Raw genomic sequence first — 21,441 nt, forward strand, 5'->3', positions numbered from 1 at the left:
GCAGAGTTGAAAGCACGGTTCATCCAGAATTTTAAGGACACGTGTAAGCAGCCAATGTCGATTATGGACCTGACCAATTGCAAGCAAGAGGATGGAGAATCGACAACCCATTAGGTGCGCCGGGTCAAGGAGATAATACATTCATCTGATAAGATGGATGCCGGCTCAGTAGTTTTGATGTTGGAGAAAAATTGCCGCTTTGAACATCTGAAGCAGAAGTTGGGATGGCTTAAACGTGACTGTAATGACATGGGGACGTTGATGGCAGCTCTTGTCAAGTATGCCGATTCTGATACCACCAAGGACCCGGTGTCTGATGAAGAAAAGGCAACAAAGGGAAAGAAGAATGGCAATGGCAAGGGTCACCAGCATAACCCGGCGAATCAGGGAGGTAATAAACGCAAGGTTGATGAGTTTGTTGCTAATACTAATGCGATCAGCGGCGCAAGGGCAGGCAACCCCCTCGATCGGGCGGGTCAGGCCCCGCCCTTGAGCAGTTGTTGAATGAACCTTGTCCAAAACACGGCACCTGGGAGAAACCAGCCACCCACTTGTGGAAAGATTGCACGATCATGAAGGCATTTAAAAATTCAAACGCATTTGATGGGGGTCACAACCCAGGTGGCGGCTCAGGTGGAGGCGGCTTTCAGGGCCCGGGCACCGGTTCAAGCGGAGGAAGTTTTCACGGTCAGGGTTATCCTGGTCACCAGGGAGGATATAATCAGCAACACGGCCAAGGGAATCAACAACAGCAACAATCCGGCTATCAGAGCAACCCGAAGCAGTTGAGTAGCGGACAATATCATGTCTTTACTACCAGTTTATGTAAGAGGGACCAGAAACTCCACAAGAGGGCCGTCAATGCCGTTGAACCGATAATTCCACGTTATCTACGTTGGTTAGAGAAGCCTATTGTGTGGAGCAGAGAGGATCACCCGCCCCGGGTTGATAATCCGGGTCACTTGGCTTTCGTGGTGGCACCTCAAGTTGGTGGGTACAAGTTTACTAAGGTGCTCATGGATGGAGGTAGCAGCATCAACATCCTGTACTATGAGACGTCCCGCCGGATGGGATTAACGGATAAAAATCTTAAACAATCCAACATTGTTTTTCATGGTGTGGTACCTGGTAAATCGGCATACCCAGTTGGTAATATTGAGCTGGAAGTAGCCTTTGGGGATGAGTATGACTCCAGAGCAGAAAAATTAACCTTTGAAGTGGTTAAGATCAAAAGCCCATATCATGCTCTGTTTGGGCGGCCGGCTTATGCCAAGTTCATGGCTCGGCCGTGTTATGTATATTTGCAGCTCAAGATGCCGGGTCACAAGGGCACCATTAGAGTACATGGGAGCCGGAAGATAGCCTTGGATGTGAAGAAGGTGATGTTGCCTATGTTGAATCTGTTTGTGCAACAGAGGAGTTGAAATTCTACAAGGATCATGTTGACCTGGCGGACATGACGTCATTAAAGAAACCAACAACAGAGCATGAGCCGGAGTTGAAATTCAAATCAGCTAATGACACTAAGATGGTTGACTTTGTGCCTGGCGATTCATCCAAATAGTTCATCATCAACACAAACTTGGATCCGAAATAGGAAAGCGCGCTCATCGAGTTCATCCGTGAGAACCGGGACATCTTTGCATGGAAACCTTCAAACATGCTGGGTGTCCCGAGGGAACTCGCTGAGCACAGTCTTAATATCGATCCAAAGTTCAAACCTGTCAGACAGTTTCTCTGACGGTTCAATGAAGAAAGGCGCAAGGCCATCGGAGAAGAGGTGGCTCGGCTCTTGGCAGCCGGGTTCATTGTGGGGGTCTTTCACCCCGAATGGTTAGCTAACCCGGTGCTGGTACTCAAGAAGAATGGCACCTGGTGTATGTGTGTGGATTACACAGATTTGAACAAGGCTTGTCTGGCTGATCCTTTTTCTCTCCCCCGTATTGATCGGATCATTGATGCTATGGCGGGTTGCGCACGGTTGAGTTTCTTATATGCTTATTCCGGTTATCATCAGATTAAGATGGCAGTCAAGGATCAAGAAAAATAGCTTTTATAACTCCTTTTGGAGCTTTTTGCTTTGTGTCTATGCCTTTTGGGCTTAAGAGTGCCCAGGCGACTTACCAGCAGTGTGTGTAGAATTGTCTTCACGATCAAACTGGGCGCAATGTTCATGCTTATGTGGATGATATAGTGGTGAAATCCAGGGAAGAAGAAACCTTGGTCACAGACCTGAAAGAGACTTTTGATAATCTTCGGGTTTACAAGATGATGCTTAACCTGGCCAAGTGTGTTTTTGGAGTGCCAGCCGGCAAGCTCTTGGGTTTTTTGGTGTCTAACCGAGGTATTGAAGCTAACCCGGAGAAAATCAAGGCAATTACATCTCTAGCCAAATCAACCTGCGTCAATGATGTTCAGCGACTGGTGGGTCGTGTGGCTGCTTTGAGCCGGTTCATAAGACGGTTAGGGGAAAAGGTTATGCCTCTGTATCAGTTGATGAAGAAAACATATGTTTTGTTTGGAGCGATGCTGCGAACGCTGCTTTTGAGGATCTAAAGGCACAACTGGCTGAGCCACCGGTCCTAGCTGCTCCAATTGAGAAAGAGCCGCTATTGTTATACGTGGCTGCCAACTCATGGGCTATTAGTGTGGCTATGGTGATAGAGCCCAAGGAGGCTGTCAAAGAGCATCCAGTTCAGCGGCCGGTTTATTATGTCAGTGAAGTGCTAATTGAGTCTAAGCAACGATATCCACATTGGCAGAAGCTTGTTTATGGGGTATTCATGGCAAGCCGGAAGCTTAAGCATTACTTTCAGGGACATCCAATCACTATGGTTAGCTCTGCTCCTTTGGGAGGCATTATTCAAAACAGAGAAGCCACGGGGTGAGTCGCCAAGTGGGTAATTGAGCTCGGGTCTCATGGGTTGAAGTATGTTCCACGTACTGCAATTAAGTCTCAAGCCCTGGTTGACTTCATCAATGACTGGACAGAGATGCAGATGCTGGAAGAGAAGCCGCACAACACATATTGGACTATTCATTTTGATGGATCCAGGCAATTGGAAGGCTCGGGGGCTGGAGTCGTGTTAACTTCGCCATGAGGTGATAAATTTTGTTATGTGTTGCGGTTGATGTTTCCATGCACTAACAACGTAGCAGAGTATGAAGCCTTGCTCCATGGTCTTCGAGTGGCAAAGGAGATGAGCTTGAGCCGGGTCAGATGTCTTGGTGACTCAGATTTAGTGGCTCAACAGGTAGCTGGCAAGTGGGATTCCAAAGACCCTCTCATGGCGGCTTATCGCCGAGAGGTCGATGCCGTTGCAGGATATTTTGAAGGTTATCAAGTGGAACACATTGACCGTCAAAAGAATGAAGCAGCTGATGCTTTAAGCCAGCTGGGGTCTCAGCGTAAGCCGGTGCCACCCAACACCTTTTGGGATGTTTTGCATAACCCCTCTGTTAAGTTACCCACAGAAGAAGATTTAGCTGTTCCTGACCCGGAGGCGCAGTTGGTAGTGGCTCTTCATGTCATCCCAGATTGGACGGTGCCGTTCTTGGCTTACATGACCCGAGGAGAGTTGCCAGTAGATGAGACCCTGGCTCGGCAGATAACCCGATGATACAAGTCCATGACGATTTCAGATGGAGAGTTGTTTCATCGCAGTGTTTCCGGAGCGTTTCAACAGTGTGTTTCCCCCGAAGAAGGTCAAGAAATCATTCGTGAGATCCATGAAGGCGATTGTGGTCATCACGCCAGGTCAAAATCTTTAGTGGCCAAAGCGTTTCGTCACGGTTTTTACTGGTTGACGGCTCACGCTGATGCAGAAGATCTGGTCAGTAGATGTGATGGATGTCAAAAATTTGCATGACGAGCGCATGTGCCGGCTCAAGAGCTCCAGATGATTCCAATCACTTGGCCGTTTGCGGTCTGGGGGCTTGACATGGTGGGACCTTTCAAAAGGTCTAAGGATAAGAAGACACATCTCTTGGTGGCAGTTGATAAGTTCACCAAATGGGTTGAGGCGGAGCCTGTGAGTAAGTGTGATGCAGCCACGGCAGTTCAGTTCATGAAAAAAGTAATCTTCCGTTTCGGTTTTCCACACAGTATTATCACAGATAATGGCACTAATCTGTCCTAAGGGGCTATGGAAGAGTTTTGTCAGCGAGAGCACATCCGGCTTGATGTTTCTTCTATAGCTCATCCTCAATCCAATGGTCAAGCTGAGAGAGCCAATTAGGAAATTCTGAAAGGGCTAAAACCCTGGCTTATGGTTCCTTTGTAGCGAACGCCGGGTTGTTGGGTAGAGGAATTACCCTCAGTGTTATGGAGCATCAATACTATGCCCAACAGGTCTATGGGTTACACACCCTTCTTCATGGTTTACGGAGCAGAAGCAGTGTTGCCTAGTGACATCCGTCATGACTCGCCCCGTGTGGCAGCTTATGTTGAAGCTAACAATGAAAAATCCAGACAGGATGCGCTTGACTTGCTGGATGAAGAAAGGGACTTAGCAGCGGCACAGTCAACAATTTACCAACAAGACCTGCGTCGTTATCACAGCCACCGGGTTAAGTCCAGGACTTTTCAGGAAGGCGACTTGGTGCTCCGGCTCATCCAGGATCTTTCAGATGCACACAAGTTATCCCCACCTTGGGAGGGACCCTTTGTGGTCAGTAAAAATTTAACCAATGGGTCATATTACCTCACTGACGTCCGAGAGCATGCAAACTCACGTAAGTCGGAAGAGGAGACCCGCCAGCCATGGAACATTGCTCAACTTCGGCCATATTACACCTGAGCCACCGGTTCTCAACATGTACATACGTTCACGTTGTATATACTATGATAAGCAATAAAGTAAGACCATCGGTCTCTTTCCTTTTTCACAGACCATACATCTTTATTATTTCTTACTTACAAATGACTATTAAGGAGCTGATCATATTTGAATCAAGTTTAACCTTTTTGGTCCGACTTATGATCATATCCGAATCTAGCTGCAAATCTCAAGGTCACTTGGGGTCTTCCTATTCAAACATAGGTCGTATTCGAACCAAAGAGAACATGGCTGTCGTAACCCTCTTGATCGGCTCAAGGCTAAACTCACTTGGGGGCTTCTTGATCGTATCCGAATCATAGCTTAACCCCTTTTGAGTCCAACTTGGATCATATTCGAATCAGGGTCGTTAAAAACCTCTCAAGGTCATTTGGGGGCTTCCTGTTCAAACATAGGTCGTATTCGAACCAAAGAGAACATAGCTGTCGGTACCCTCTTGATCGGCGCAACGCCAAAGCCACTGGGGGCTATATGGTCGTATTCGAACCTTAGCGTAGCCCCTTTGGTCCGGTTTACTGATCGTATTCAAATCAGAAACCCCCCAACTTTTTGAATACAGAGTTAAAATTATGTTTATTATCTGTTCCTTGCCTTTTAGCTTTGATTGTTTCAACATTACAAATAAGATAGCCTGGTTTTCTTCACCGGCTCAATTATTGAACAACTCAGCCGCCCGGGTTATTCAAGCCGGTGGCTCAAGGATCCAAAGTTCACCACCCGGATTATTAAACCCGGCGATCTAAGGATCAACAAGGACAAGGAACAGAGTTCAAATATCGCAGAGAAAAACATTAAAAGATGCACACATTGACATCTGGAAGCAGATTCACATAGAAGTATTTTATGCACGAGGGCATAAGAAAACATGCGGTGTTTTAGCAACTAAGTTATTACAAGGCTTTATAAGCCTATGAAGATGATCATCGTCCCTCCCTCGCCGGTTCACCACCTTCTATTTGCCAGAAGTTGGATTTTGACCAATCAAAGCCGTTCATGGCGAAAAATTCGGCTTCGTCGTCAATTAGGCCGACCAGGTCAATTTCCAGGGCAAAGGTATCTTCTCTCACAGGTGGGATCAGATCTGCTACTTTGTATGAAGGAGTGGCCATCTTCTTATTTTCACTATCAAAACCCGGCTGGTACTTGTCAACATTGGTGTCATCTCCAAGGCTAGTCACCTGAGGCCGGACTTCGTGTACACACGCTATGAAATCATCCTGATCAAACGGAGATCCGTCCTCCTTCGCAGTAGGGTAACCTCTTGCTATGTCCGCCGGGTCTAGGTCTGGCACCCAAGCCTTGGAGCGGCTTAGAGCAGTCAAAACTCCGGCTCGCGCGCAGGAGCGTTTTACTTCTTGGAATCTAGCCGGAAGTATGGACAACTTCTTCAAGACATCGCTAAGCCGGTTGGGTCCTTGATTTGCAGGAGAGATAGCGGCCAGAGCCCATTGTGCACCAATATACAATTGTTCAACCAAGGTGTATACTGCTTTCAGTTTAATCAACGGGTCTTGGCTCAGATTTTTACTTCGCAGACCTGCATATTTTTTTAACAGAGTAAGTTGGCGGATCATATTCCGGTTTGGAAAAAATTATACGAGAGGTCAAATCAGGCAGCTTACCAAAGATAGCAGTGACCATCTGAGACACCCGGCCCTTCGAACTGTTCAGCTCTGTTGAAATTTCTTTCAAAGCTATTTCGGCTGTCTCAGCTCGTCGGGTCAGGAGTGTTTTCTCATTTTCCCAAGCCTTCTCCTTGGTAGCAAAGCTGGTCTTCAAATTTTCCGTTGCAGAAAGGCTCATTTGCAGTTTGGAAGTGGAAGATTTGATTTCAGACTCTTGACTTGCTAGCCGGGTCTTTGCATCTGACAATTGAGAGTTCAGTTCAGACAAGGTATTCTGTGAAACGTTCAGACAAGTCAGGACTTGGTTTCAAATTCAAATATTCAAATTCAAGATTCAAGTCTCAAAGTACTTTACGAGTAAGCCACTTGACACTCGGTGGCTAATGTATGCCAAATCAAATTTTTACGACTCTACAAACATATTTAAAGTTCCAAGTCCCTTACAAAGTAACATCACTTGGCACTTGGGGGCTAATGTACGCAGTTTAGCAAGTTTATCAAGGTTACACCAGAGTGTTAAGTACTTGGAAGACGGTCTTAAATTCTAAAGTACCGATTCATTGATGATCAAAATAAACCGGTCCTTGGGGACTATAGGTGAAGTTTTTTGTTTCTATCAATATCAGGCAAAGATTTAGAGGTAAAAGTCTCGGACTATACTTTAAGTCTACATGTTATTCTGTTTCTCTCATAATCTGAAGACTTGGGGGCTAAAGGAATATTAGTAAACCGGAAACAACGTACCTCATACTTCAACTAAAGCTGCTTGACCATCTCGATCTCAGACTCACGACTGGAGTGTACATGACTGAGATAGCCGGATAAGATATCACTGGCATTGAGACGATCATAATTGGCAACATCAAAGTGAACCCTCCGCCTCTCCAATGCTTCTTGCTTTGCTGTGCACTGAGCCAACACCGTTGGGTTCCCCGGCTCAACAAAGCAGCTCCCAGTAATTTGAACATCTTGAACACATGGAGACGGCGGGTCGGTTGAGCTTGACGGTCCAGCTGTAGAAGGCTTCATAGTGGCTTTGTCAAGGGACGGCTCCAGAGGATTTGCTTCATTGATAATAGGCGGGTCTTCTGGGGCATCAGTTAATGGAGAAGGCGGCTTAGCCGGGTCAGATGCTAGTACTGGCGGGTCTTCTGCCGGTTTTGCTGCCTTCGCCTTCTTGGATTTAGCCTGGCCGCTAAGAAAAAAAATATATTGCAGGGGAGTCAGCATCAAGATACAATTGATCAACCCGGAAGAAAAGAGGATTTCTGATTACCCAGGAGCAGTCTTGAAAGCCGGAAATTGTGTTTGTGATGAGTCGCCTGAGGAACGAGACACCTCCTTAAAAGGTAAAAGAAAGAGTTAAAAGAAATACAAGGAGCAGGATTCATTAAAACAAGTTAAGGACATTAATAAGTAAACCTCGTTCGGGCGTTTACGAGGGGTCTGTTGAAGGACGACAGCCGGTTCATCTTCAATCTCAACTTCACGGCGGCTTTCATGTTGCTGCTTTTTCAAATGAAAGTGGGGATCCAAGTGAGCTAAGGGGTTAGAAAACCTTACTTTACGGATCACTCGTCGAACTTTGTGTCTTGGTAAGGGCTCTGAGTCGGAGGAAATGATAGTTACCTCTACTTCCCCGGCCTGACTGGCCCCAGTGTCATCCTGGTAAGGATCAGTGTCAATAAGATTGTTAAAAAGTTGGCCAAGGGAATCAAGGGCTACCTCCGAGTCAGACGTGTCATCAAGTTTCATTAAATCTTCAACAATGGCTTTCTTCTTCTTCTTCTTCGTTCTCCGGGTCGATTTCTTGGTGTTCATGGCGGCAAGTTTCACCTTCTTGGCAGCTTCGTGATCGTATTTTACTTTCCAAAAGTCCGAGTTGGCCTACAAAGACAAGAGGAAGGATCAGTGATAAACAATACGGCTAGACAAAATACAAAGGAAAAAAGATCAGAATGTCCTTACTTCTGGTACCGGGTTAAATTTACAGAAGGGATTTAACCCAACAACACTGCAATCTTCATACTTCGCATTTACCAGAACACTGGACATTGCGACAACGTCCTCCTCGGTTAGTTGAACCGGGGTATGACGGAGAGAGTCGTCCAGGTCTCCACCATATTCATACATCAACTTTGAACGACGGCTTAATGGAATAATCCGCCAGGAGATCCAGCAGCGGGTTAGATCGACTCCGGTTAAACCATTCACCAACAAACCGTTGATTCTTCTGATAGATGGAAGCAGCTTCTTGCATTCAGGAATGGTAAGTTTATCTGGCAGGGCGAACTTGGTGTCAAGACGATCGAGGAGGTAACCCGGCAGCGCCTTTTCATTGGCGGGTGAGATGTCCTGACAGTAAAACCAAGTTTGGTTCCAGTCCTTTGGGTGACTTGGTAAAACTATGAGAGGGAAAACCGCACCCTGCCGGCGCTGAATTGAGATGCCTCCAAGTTCTAAGCTAAGCCCATTGGTGCACTCGTTCTGTCAGTTCAGATAGAAGTACTCTCTAAATAGTTCCACAGTCGGCTCTTGCTAAAGATATACCTCGCAGAGCACTTGGAAGTTACAGATGTTGGATATGGAATTGGTCCCAATATCCTGAGGATGGAGTTTGAAAAAGTAAAGAACTTCTCTGAAAATTTTTGAGCTGGGCGGTGAGAAGCCCCGTTTCATGTGATCAGTAAAGACGATCACTTCGCGGTCTTTTGGATTGGGTCGTTCTTCTTCCGGGTCAGGAGCACGATAGGACATGATGTTTCTTGAGGGCGGAAATCCAATGAGGAAGAACTCTTTCAGACGCTCCTCAGTTATGGTTGAGGGGACCCAATTGCAGATGGTGGGTGTCTTTGACGACATGATGTGCAAGGGACTGGAAAAGGAAAAAAACATGCCGGTTCAATTTACGGCAAAAGGTTGAAGTTATAAAACAAGTAACGGTGGCTTAAACTAAGGCTAATGACATATAAGGAAAAGAAAGCAGGAGTGGTAAGCCGCCATGACTACAGACTTTCTCAGAAAGCAGATTCAGCTAAGTGTTGGCATAAACAAGTTTCACCAAGCTATCATCATTATTTTGGATCAAATGGTTGTCCCAAAAATAAAATATTCTAGACCTAGAACTCCAGTACAGATGAGTTTATCAGCTAACAAAGCATCTATACAGGAGAAAGAGATCTACCGCTATCAAAAATGAATGCCAAATAGCTACCGCGGCAGTTCTACACTATCAGACGATCAGGAAAGAGCACCGGAGGAGAAGTCTACCAAGAGTGTGACGAACACCGACGAACACCGACGAACTCGAGAAGCCATAATGCAGATCTAAGGTAGAGAAGGAAAGGGACTCACAGATGCAGGGCTACTGCGGAGGTTCGTCGCGTTTCTCTGGTCAAATTAGTTCGATGCAGCGGCCTGAGGTGAAGAAGACGAGGAGATCTGCGGTGGCGGCGGCGGCAGAGCTCGAGCGGCAGCAAACGGTGAGAGGAGGAAGACGACCAAAGGAGGAGAATGAAAAAGACCTAAGTTGTACCTATTTATAAGGGAGTGCACGAACAGGCAGGCACGAGAATCAAGGAGACCCGAATAATGATTATCCAACTAAACGGACGCCTCCATTCTCGGAAGGCATTAAAAAATGAAAGATCCGTTGGAAGATGACATCATGAAAGTTTTTTGTGTTTTCAGAAGATGATGTCACGGCGGGTTACAGAAGCTTTCAGATAAAGGATGGATTCCACCTAAGTATTGAAGATTGACAAAGAACAAAGTTCAAAGTCAACTTGGGGCCTAATGTTGGGGATGTTACTACAAGTATGACCCGCCCAGGAGGGGCCGGGTCAGCCCTAATGGCGGGTTACATAAGAAGCCCGATAAACATTCAAGATGATAGTTTACTAAATGTATAGAAGGCCCAAAGGTCTGGGCTGGCTTAAGGCCTGATACTGTAAACCGCCGGAAAGACTTGTAAAGAAAGGCATGCAAAGGAAGTCATCGAGCCGGACACGATTATGAGCCGGCCGGGACTCTATAGGCCACCAGGCGTCAACCCGTGTATATAAGGGGATGACCCGGTGGTGGTTTAGGGAGAGAGACAACCAAGTCAATAACCAAGCCGGCGAGTTAAGCCTCTTGGAGAGCGAAACTTCAGCAATACTAATCCCAACTAGACGTAGGCTTTTACCTTCATCGTAAGGGGCCGAACTAGTATTAAAACTCTCTCGTGTGTCCTTTGTTCGGATCAACCCCTTTAAGCTTCCTAGTGCGATGGCCCTACGACTAAGTCCTTGCTCTAGGACATCTGCCGTGTCAACTCCACGACACTATCAAAACGTTTATTCCAACTCCGAGATGCTTGCACCAGTCCATAAATGGATCGCTGGAGCTTGTACACTTTGTTAGCATCCTTTGGATCGATAAAACCTTCAGGTTGCATCATATACAACTCTTCTTCTAGAAATCCATTCAGGAATGCAGTCTTTACATCCATTTGCCAAATTTCATAATCATAAAGTGCAACAATTGCTAACATGATTCGGACGGACTTAAGCATCGCTGGAGCTTGCTCCCTTGAACTTGTCGAAAACCTTTCGCAACAAGTCGAGCTTTGTAGACAGTAACATTACCGTCAGCGTGAGTCTTCTTCTTTTAGATCCATTTATTCTCGATGGCTTGCCGATCATCGGGAAAGTCAACCTAAGTCCATACTTTGTTCTCATACGTGGATCCCATCTAAGATTTCATGGCCTCAAGCCATTTCGTGGATTCTGGGCTCATCATCGCTTCCTCATAGTTCGTAGGTTCGTTATGGTCAAGTAACATGACTTCCAGAACAGGATTACCGTACCACTCTGGTGCGGATCTTACTCCGGTTGACCTACGAGGTTTGGTAGTAACTTGATCTGAAGTTACATGATCATCATCATTAGCTTCCTCACTAATTGGCGTCGGAGTCACTGGAACTAATTTCAGTGATGAACTACTTTCCAATAAGGGAGCAAGTACAATTACCTCATCAAGTTCTACTTTCCTCCCACTCACTTCTTTCGAGAGAAACTCCTTCTCTAGAAATGATACATTCTTAGGAACGAATATCTTGCCTTCAGATCTGTGATAGAAGGTTTACCCAACAGTTTCCTTTGGGTATCCTACGAAGGCACATTTCTCCGATTTGGGTTAGAGCTTATTAGGTTGAAGCTTCTTCTCATAAGCATCGCAGCCCCAAACTTTAAGAAACGACAACTTAGGTTTCTTGCCAAACCACAGTCCATAAGTTGTCGTCTCAATGGATTTAGATGGTGCCCTATTTAACGTGAATGCAACTGTCTCTAAAGCATAACCCCAAAACGATAGCGGCAAATCAGTGAGAGACATCATAGATCGCACCATATCTAATAAAGTGCGGTTACGGCATTCGGACACACCATTACGTTGTGGTGTTCCAGGTGGTGTGAGTTGCGAAACTATTCCACATTGTTTCAAATGAAGTCCAAACTCAAATATTCTCCTCCATGATCAGATCGTAGAAACTTTATTTTCTTGTTACGATGATTTTCCATTTCACTCTGAAATTCTTTGAACTTTTCAAATGTTTCAGACTTATGTTTCATTAAGTAGATATACCCATATCTGCTCAAATCATCTGTGAAGGTGAGAAAATAACGATATCCGCCGCGAGCCTCAATGTTCATTGGACAACATACATCAGTGCGTATGATTTCCAATAACTCTGTTGCTCGCTCCATTGTTCCAGAGAATGGTGTTTTAGGCATCTTTCCCATGAGGCATGGTTCGCAAGTACCAAGTGATTCATAATCAAGTGATTCCAGAAGTCCATCAGAATGGAGTTTCTTCATGCGCTTTACACCAATATGACCCAAAAGGCAGTGCCACAAATAAGTTGCATTATCATTATCAACTCTGCATCTTTTGGCTTCAATACTATGAACATGTGTATCACTACTATCAAGATTTAGTAAAAATAGACCACTCATCAAGGGTGCATGACCATAATAGATATTACTCGTATAAATAGAACAACCATTATTCTCTGATTTAAATGAATAACCGTCTCGCATCAAACAAGATCCAGATATAATGTTCATGCTCAACGCTGGCACCAAATAACAATTATTTAGGTCTAAAACTAATCCCGAAGGTAGATGTAGAGGTAGCGTGCCGACGGCGATCACATCACATCAACTTTGGAACCATTTCCCACGCGCATCGTTACCTTGTCCATAGCCAATCTTCGCTTAATCCGTAGCCCCTGTTTCCAGTTGCAAATGTTAGCAACCGAACCAGTATCAAATACCCAGGCACTACTGCGAGCATTAGTAAGGTACACATCAATAACATGTATATCAAATATACTTTTCACTTTGCCATCCTTCTTCTCCACCAAATACTTGGGCAGTTCCGCTTCCAGTGACCAGTCCCTTTGCAGTAAAACACTCAGTCTCAGGTTTAGGTCCAGACTTGGGTTTCTTCACTTGAGCAGCAACTGGCTTGCTGTTCTTCTTGAAGTTACCCTTCTTCCCTTTACCATTTTTATTGAAACTGGTGGTCTTATTAACCATCAACACTTGATGCTCTTTCTTGATTTCTACCTCCGCAGCCTTTAGCATTGCGAAGAGCTCAGGAATCGTCTTATCCATCCCTTGCATATTATAGTTCATCACGAAGCTCTTGTAGCTTGGTGGCAGTGATTGAAGAACTCTGTCAATGACACTAAAATCAGGAAGATTAACTTCCCAGTTGAGTCAAGTGGTTGTGGTACTGAAAGTGCGTTATGTCGACTAGAGGGGGGGTGAATAGGCGATTTTTATGAAAGTCTTCAAAACGTGGAAGTTTCGAAGACAAACCATAGAAATAAACCTATTACCATGCAGCGGAAGGTGGACTACACTAGGTAAACCATAGTCAAGTATTCAATGAAGTGAAAGCACAATGACTAATAGCAGCTAGGTAGTAAGGATCAGGTAGGAAGATATTATGAAGCCAAACAGAACACACAGTTACTCAGTGAAGACAAAAGATAATGCAATCATACAATGACTTCACAAGGACCAACAGTAAGTAAAGGGAAGGGAAGGATGAAACCAGTGACTCGTTGAAGACAATGATTTGTTGGACCAGTTCCAGTTGCTGCGACAACTGTATGTCTGGTTAGGGCGGCTAGGTATTTAAACCTGAGGACACACAGTCCCGGACACCCAGTCCTGAACACGCAGCTCAGGACACCCAGTCCTCACCGTATTCCCCTTGAGCTAAGGTCACAAAGACCTCGCCCAATCACTCTGGTAAGTCTTCAAGGTAGACTCCCAAACCTTCACAGACTTCGTTCACCGGCAATCCACAGTGTCTCTTGGATGCTCAGAACGCGACGCATAACCGGCTGGAGGATGCACAGTCCTCAAGTGTAATAAGTCTTCAGATCACACAGACAAGAAGACTTAAGTGATGCGTAATTCTCTTTGGCTCTGGGTGGTTAGGGCTTTATCCTCGCAAGGAATTCTCTCTCAAAGGCTTCTAGGTGGGTTGCTCTCAAACGATAAAAGCCGTACTCTGAATCTGAGTAGCCAACCGTTTATGGTTGTAGGGGGGTGGGCTATTTATAGCCACTTGGCAACCCGACCTGATTTGTCCGAAATGACCCTGGGTTACTAAGGAACTGACACGTGTTCCAACGGTCAGACTTCAAACTCACACGGCAACTTTACTTGGGCTGCAAGCACAGCTGACTTGTCCGACTCTGGACAAGATTCGCTCTCATAGTCTTCACTCGAAGACATAGGTTTTGGTTAGGCATCACTTCAGTCATTCTGACTGGTTCTCTTGGACCCCACTTAACAGTACGGTGGTTCCTATGACTCAACACAGAAGAAAGAGAACTATGAAAGATCTAAGTCTTCGAGCTCCATGGGCTTCATGTGGTGTCTTCTCTTGTCATAGTCTTCAATGTGAATATCTTCATATACCACCTTTGACATCAATGTCTTCATACATTTTTAGGGGTCATCTCTGGTAGGAAAACCGAATCAATGAGGGACTTCTACCTGTGTTGTCCTGCAATTCTCACAAACACATTAGTCCCTCAACTAAGTTTGTCGTCAATACTCCAAAACCAACTAGGGGTGGCACTAGATGCACTTACAATCTCCCCCTTTTTGGTGATTGATGACAAACTAGTTGAAGCTTTCAACGGGGAATATAATATGTGAAATTGTAAGAGGATAGGGAATTGTCTTCATAAGCTGTGAGGGCTCCCCCTGAAGATGTGCATATAAGTAATTTGATTTTGGAATGCAAATGCACATGGCAGGTTGTGCTTGTGGAGATCCTCTTCAACTTATGATGACAATCCATTATGCATGAGAAGGTATGTGAAAATAATGGCATGCATAATGGAAAATGGACGTCTGCAAGATGATCTAAGTGCGGAATTTATCGTCGCACATGCGGAATTTATCATCGCATCACGAAGTAGCAAATAAGTAGCAGACGACCATCGAGTTTAAGTGTTACAACTCAAAGAACCAAATGTATCAAAACGAGAGTTGTAAACACGAAGCAAAATATAAAGCAACCGCCCATATGGACCCGCTTGAAGACTATCAAACTCATATGCTTCTCCCCCTTTTGTCAGTAAGGACCAAAAAGGTTTGAAGACATAGAGCATCTACTCGTTCCCATGAAGAGTAGGTGAAGCAGCAGGGTCGTCGGTGGTGTTCGGTGGTGCAGAAGAACTTGGAGCACTGTCGAAGCGTGCTGAAGGAGGTGGTGGTGAAGTAGCATCGTCTTCATCCTCGATCACTCTGGCATTCACAGTTGCAGCAGAGGAAGAGAACTCAGAGTCTTCAAGAGATGGAGTTCGTCGCAGCACTGCCCTTCGAGGAGGTGTGGAGTCAAACTTGAAGCGTTCAGAGAAGCCATCCTCTTGAAGATCATCTTCAGAGCACATCAGCGTCAGCCCTTTCCATGTGCGTCGAGGGGTTTCATGGGTAACAAAGGCATTCTTGGTGGCAAGATTGCGAATCGGTTGACATCCACCAAGAGGCTTTGCATTTGGCGCTTCAGCTAGTCATGATTCCTATCCTGTTTCTGATGAAGAGCCACCAGAAGCTCTCGGTCATTGAGAACGCGAGTGCGCTTCTTGGGTAGTTGGGCAATTGTGCTATCGGTGGCTTCAGTAAGGGCAGGATGTGGTGCACGTGTAGTTCCAGCCAAAGGATAGACATGAGTGACGGCTTCAACTCCTTCAATGTTCTGAGAAAAACTTTGATGCTCCGCATTCTGAAGACTTAGAGGTTCCTTGGCAGGCTCAGGATAAATGGCTTCAACAGACATATCCACATCAGGCAGAAAGATCCGATGATTGCGAGCAGATGGCTGATATGAGATAGCGGAGTGGAGTTTTATCAGCCGCATTATCCATGGAGCATAGAAATTCAAGCCAAAGAGATCAGAGCCTGATGCAACAAGTTGGCGGATGAAGAAGTCCTGTGCATTGAATCATTTTCCATGAAGAATATAGAAGACCAAAGTCTTCATTGCACCTTCCAGCTTGGCATGTGGAGAATGTCCTTTTATGGGCCAAAGGGTTCGCCTTATGATGTGATAAATAGTCCTCGGCAGATACTCAAGGTCTTCAACGAAGAACTCCTTGGGATATGCAGCATCTTGGGGTAATGGCTTCATCATACTAAGCATCTGACTCATGTTAGGTTCAGACTTCTAAAAGATGCTCTCCACAGCTTCACTGTGAAGTTGACAACCAGATTCGTAGAGATCGCCAGGAGTGGGTAGACTAGTGAGCTCAATGATATCAAAGGCTTTGGCTTCGTGATGAACATTTCTTGTCATCCACTCCAGGACCCAAGTCTTCGGATCTCTGTTGTACCCACGGATGTGAAGTGTGGCATAGAATTGGAGCAGCAACTCTTCATTCCAATGCTCTTGGTCGGTAACGAACGACAGCAATCCAACCTCTTTGAAGGAATCCAGAGCTTCTTCCAGACAGGGCAGACCAGCTATTGCTTCAATGCCAAGACACTTATGTGGGAAGATGCGACCTTGATTGTATAGAATGCAGGAGTAATAGCTTCACTGCGGATAGCTCCAGAACCGATCAGATGATATTCTTTCCCTTGAGTAGGGGTTCCTGGAGCTATTGAAGAAAGTGTTGTCTGCTTTGAAACCATTGACATTGAAGGATCCAGGTGCTGATGCAGGACCTGGAAACCTGGGCAATCTTGGGATTGGCTTCTGTACCTGAGGCCTGTGCTCAACATGATAGTCAAACTGAGGACCAGCAGTAGGCGCAGGAACAGAGGCAGTAGGATCAGTGGCTTCGCTGACTTCTGGTGCTTGGGTTGGTGAAGGCTCCACATTGGCTTCAGTCATGACAGCGTTAGTGGCGTCGGTGGCAGCCTCAAGATTCTCAACCTCCACTTGATGAGCTGGAGGGTCGGTCACAGTCACGTTCTCCTCGAGAACAGCTTCTTGGTGAGACGAGGGTGTAGCAGCGCTTGGGGTTTCTTCTTCATTGGCTGATGCAGCTGGAATGTCTTCAGCATCTTTAGCTTCAGACTCATAGACTGGAGGCCTTGGTCCTTTGCGAAGCCTGCATAATGCTGGCGACGCCTGTGGAGTTGGAGTTGGCTGGGCCTCAAAGTCATCTTCCTCTTGTGCTTGTGGGCGATCAGCCCATGATGCATCCTGAGCAATTGGCGTCAGAGGACGACCAATGCTGATGAATTTGCTGTGCGTTAGCACAGGCGATGATACCTGTTGGTGCTTGAGCTGAGGAAGAACTGCATCATCTTGAACATGGTCATGATGACCAATGTCTTCAGCAGTGGTGGGATCAGCTGCTGGAAAGTCTTCAGCTTCATGAGCCTCTGTGAAAGCAGGCTCATGGACAGTCAGTTGGCGCTCTTGATGTTCAGCGTCAGGGCGAACCATGGAGATGTGTTCAACAATTAAGGGCTCTGTGGGAGCAACCTGTTCCTTCTTGGTCTTCCGCTTCTTCTTGGAGGGAGCAGCATTAGAGGCTTCAGGATATTTTCTCTTTCTGGCCTCAGCCTCAGCAGTCCTCGTCTTCTTCAGTTCTGAAGCGGTAGACCTGGCTTTTGGCTTCGAGCCAGTCATGCTGGTTGGGAAGACAATGGGATCTGCTTCCTGCCTTGGTGCGTCGGGTTCGGCCACAATGAGCTTCTTCTTCTTCTTAGTAGCCATCCTGGGATCAATGCCCGGAGGCCCAAGGGCCTTGCGCTTCTCAGCCTCGTTGTAGCCTTGCACACACTTGTCAGCCAGGCTCTTCATGCGCTCATGAGAACCCTGAGCTTCTGCACGTTTCTTGAGAAAAGCTTCCTTGAGCTCGTGCAGCATAATCTTGAAGTTCTTCACCTCTTGCACGCTGAGCTTGGCCATATGCTTCTTGAACTGAGTTTTCTCAAAGTCAATCTTCTGCTTCAGTTTAACAATGCGCTGGGCGACAGCTAACTCTGAAGCAATGGCGCCATGGAAGGCGACACTGAGGCCAATTGGAAGTTGCAGATCGTCGAAGCTGAGGTTGGGCGTGTCAAACCACTCATCAATGAAGTTGTGGATGATTGCCACGTCAAAGAGAGGCAGATCATTGAAGATTTCTGCTTCTTCTTTGCTCTTGATCAGTTGCTCAAGAGCATCATCTGCCAGATCTTCATCACTGGACAGATCAATGGCATCATTGCGCAGGATCGCAGCAGCAGTCAGTTCTTGGCTGGTGTGTAGCAGAGGCATCTTGACTCTCTGGGGCTTGGAGATGCATGATAGATCTTCAGACTACACACTGTCTTCAGGAGGTGCAGTAGCCAGAGGCTTCGCCTGTGAAATTTTCGGTGGAGCAGCTGATTTTGAAGCCTTAGCCTTCTTTGGCTTCTGTGGCTTTGGAGTAGGGGCTGGGACTTCATTAGTGTGAGCATCATCATCAGAATGATCCACTTTGGCACCTAGAACAGAAATGTGAGTAATGAGGCCATCCAGGTTGTAGAACGGACCGATGACATTGGGTTCTGCATCACGTGTGCCATCAGCACGGGGAGCAGAGGGACCAGGGTTGAAGTCTAGTCCCAAAGACTTCTTGTTCTGCTTCGCTGAGTTCTTGGCAAACTGGAAGTTTCGCTTGAACAGATAGTCATCACAACACCATAGTAGTGACGATGGGTGTGCATCTGCAGGCTGTGGTCCACGGACCATGGAGGGATAGAAGCCTTATTCAATGGCTTCATCTTTGGACTTGGGTTGAAGATTTTTGTATAGGATGTCTCCCCAAGGTCGCTTGATGGCATTTTTCTCAGCATATTCCTGGGTCACAAACCGGTATTTGAACCATTGTTCTGCTCAATATCTTTGAATCCATTGGATTCGGGTCTTGCGCTGATTGTAATCCTCTTCAGGATCTGTCTTGTAAAGCTCTGAGAGGTCATCAGGCAAATCTCTTGATGTTCCCCCATGACGCTGTCTGCCTCCCTTACTTGCAGATTTCTCAGTAGCCATGAACTTTAAACTGAATGGCTTCAACATGTTCAATGGCTTCAGAGGCTTTCGCTTGCTGGACAAACAGGAACTGGCTTCGGGAGAATTTATATGATGCTGTAAGAATTCTGCGAATGAATGCAGACTATGAGAACCAAGGGATTCTCCCACGGACATGTACCTGTGACAACATTAAGGTGCGAGGGAAGGGGAAGAGGTCATATGCATTCTCAGAAGATTTTGAAGATAAATCAGTTTAGAAGACATTGACCTCATCGTGCGATGACATTCACTCATAGATAAGGAGTTGGTTCCAGATTTGTACGAATCCATGGATCGGTACAAGTGAGGAATCTAACTACTTTGTGAAGTACAAGTGAATATGCTAGGCATATTATGAGATGCAGTATGAAAGAGATCCAACTTGTGTGAATAGAAACTGCTTGTGGTAGAAAGTGACGAAGCTATAGGATCAAAGGGGCCATAAAAAGGAAGTTTTATTTACCACACGAGGAACTGCTAGACGGAGTGGAAGAGGAGGCCGAGCAGTTCGATCATTCGTGCCCTAACTTGGTGACGGAAGACACCTACGGCGACGGCGGAGAGGACGATGTCCGCGGTCGGCGTGAAGACGGCGTCGGAGAGGTTGCGGCAGCGAAGCGCTTCATCGCCGGCGTCGTCGAGAGCTAGCGGTGGCGCTAGGGTTCGTGCGAGAGTGGAAGAAGAGATAATGACTGTGGTGAGGCGTGTATTTATAGGGACAGGGGCGGCACATCGTTATTACACAGGTGCCCCTGGTGATTCACATCTGAGGAACACGTGGTCATCATGCAGTATATCGGAGGTTGTTCCACGTCCCACGCACGCCTGGATTGTCGGGTGGTCATTCCCACTTCTCCGGGTTTCAGGTGAAGGAATGAGCATTGAAAACGGACTTAATGTTTGTCTCTGTATCTTCTGCTGACAAGGACGCAGAGAAGACATTCGACAGTTTCATTAGAATGCATATGATCTGGAGAGATAGAGTTTGAGATAGAAAGCATAGAGAGGTTTAGGGTCCGATCACATTCACTTAGTTCAAAAGATTCAATCAAGAAGACATAGCTATAAGTGAATGCTGTAGAGGACAGAACACTAGTATATTTATATATAATCAACATAGTGAAGATAATCATGAAGACATATTGAAGTTGAAGACCAACATACAAGTGATCGTCCCAGAAAATGACATGTGCCTGATGTAGACTTGCGATCCACCTTGTCACCAGCATAATCAGCATCCGAGAATCCAACCAGACCAAACTCTGAGCCCTTTGGATACCATAATCCTAGAGTTGGGGTGTGAGCCAAATATCAAAGAATTCGCTTCACAGCTAAGTGATGCGACTCCTTTGGTGCCGCTTGGAATTGAGCACACATGCAAACACTAAGCATAATATCTGGCCTAGATGCACATAGATAAAGTAAAGAACCAATCATGGAGCGGTATACCTTTTGATCGAACTCTTTACCATTGTCGTCGGGACCCAGATGATGTTTGGCTGGCATTGGTGTCGTGAAGCCTTTGCAGTCTTGCATACCGAACTTCTTCAGGTAATCTTTGAGATACTTCTCTTGAGATATGGAAGTATGTTATGATGATTTGCATAGGCCAGCAGTATGCGTATGGCTTCAAGTCGAGCCACAGGAGCAAATGTTTCATCGAAGTCAATGCCTTCCACTTGAGTATATCCTTGAGCAACGAGACGAGCTTTGTTTCTGACAACTTGACCATGCTCATCTTTCTTGTTGCGGTATATCCATTTGGTGCTTATTATGTTGTGCTTCCGAGGATCAGGACGCTTAACCAGTTCCCATACATTATTCAGCTCAAACTGTTGAAGCTCTTCTTGCATAGCTTGATTCCATTCAGGTTCCATGAAGGCTTCTTCAACTTTCTTGGGTTCTGTTATTGAGACGAATGCAAAGTGCCCACAGAAATTTGCCAGCTGAGTAGCCCTTGAACGAGTAAGCGGAAGAGGTGCATTGATGCTATTAATTATTCTCTCAATCTGCACTTCATTGGCAACACGAGGATGTACATGGCGAAGATTTTGCTCTTGCTGATCATTGTCATTGTTAGTGGGATTGTCTTCAGGCTGAGCATTGTCTTCAGGTTGATCAGGTGCGGAGATGATAAGTTCCTCTTCAGGTTGAGCTTCAGAGGGTATGATTTCTCCAGTTCCCATTAGCTTGATTGATTTGCTGGATGGAACTTCATTTAGCTCATTTGGCAGGTGCTCTCTTTGTGAACCGTTAGTCTCATCAAATCGCACATCCATTGTTTCAACCACTTTATAATGAAAGAGATTGAAGACTCTGTAGGAGTGCGAATCCTTTCCATATCCAAGCATAAAACTCTCATGTGCTTTTGCTACAAATTTTGAAGTGTGATGTGGATCCTTGATCCAGCACCT

This window comes from Triticum dicoccoides, chromosome 2A (genome assembly GCF_002162155.2).
Source record: "Triticum dicoccoides isolate Atlit2015 ecotype Zavitan chromosome 2A, WEW_v2.0, whole genome shotgun sequence".
NCBI classification, from domain to species: Eukaryota; Viridiplantae; Streptophyta; class Magnoliopsida; order Poales; family Poaceae; genus Triticum; species Triticum dicoccoides.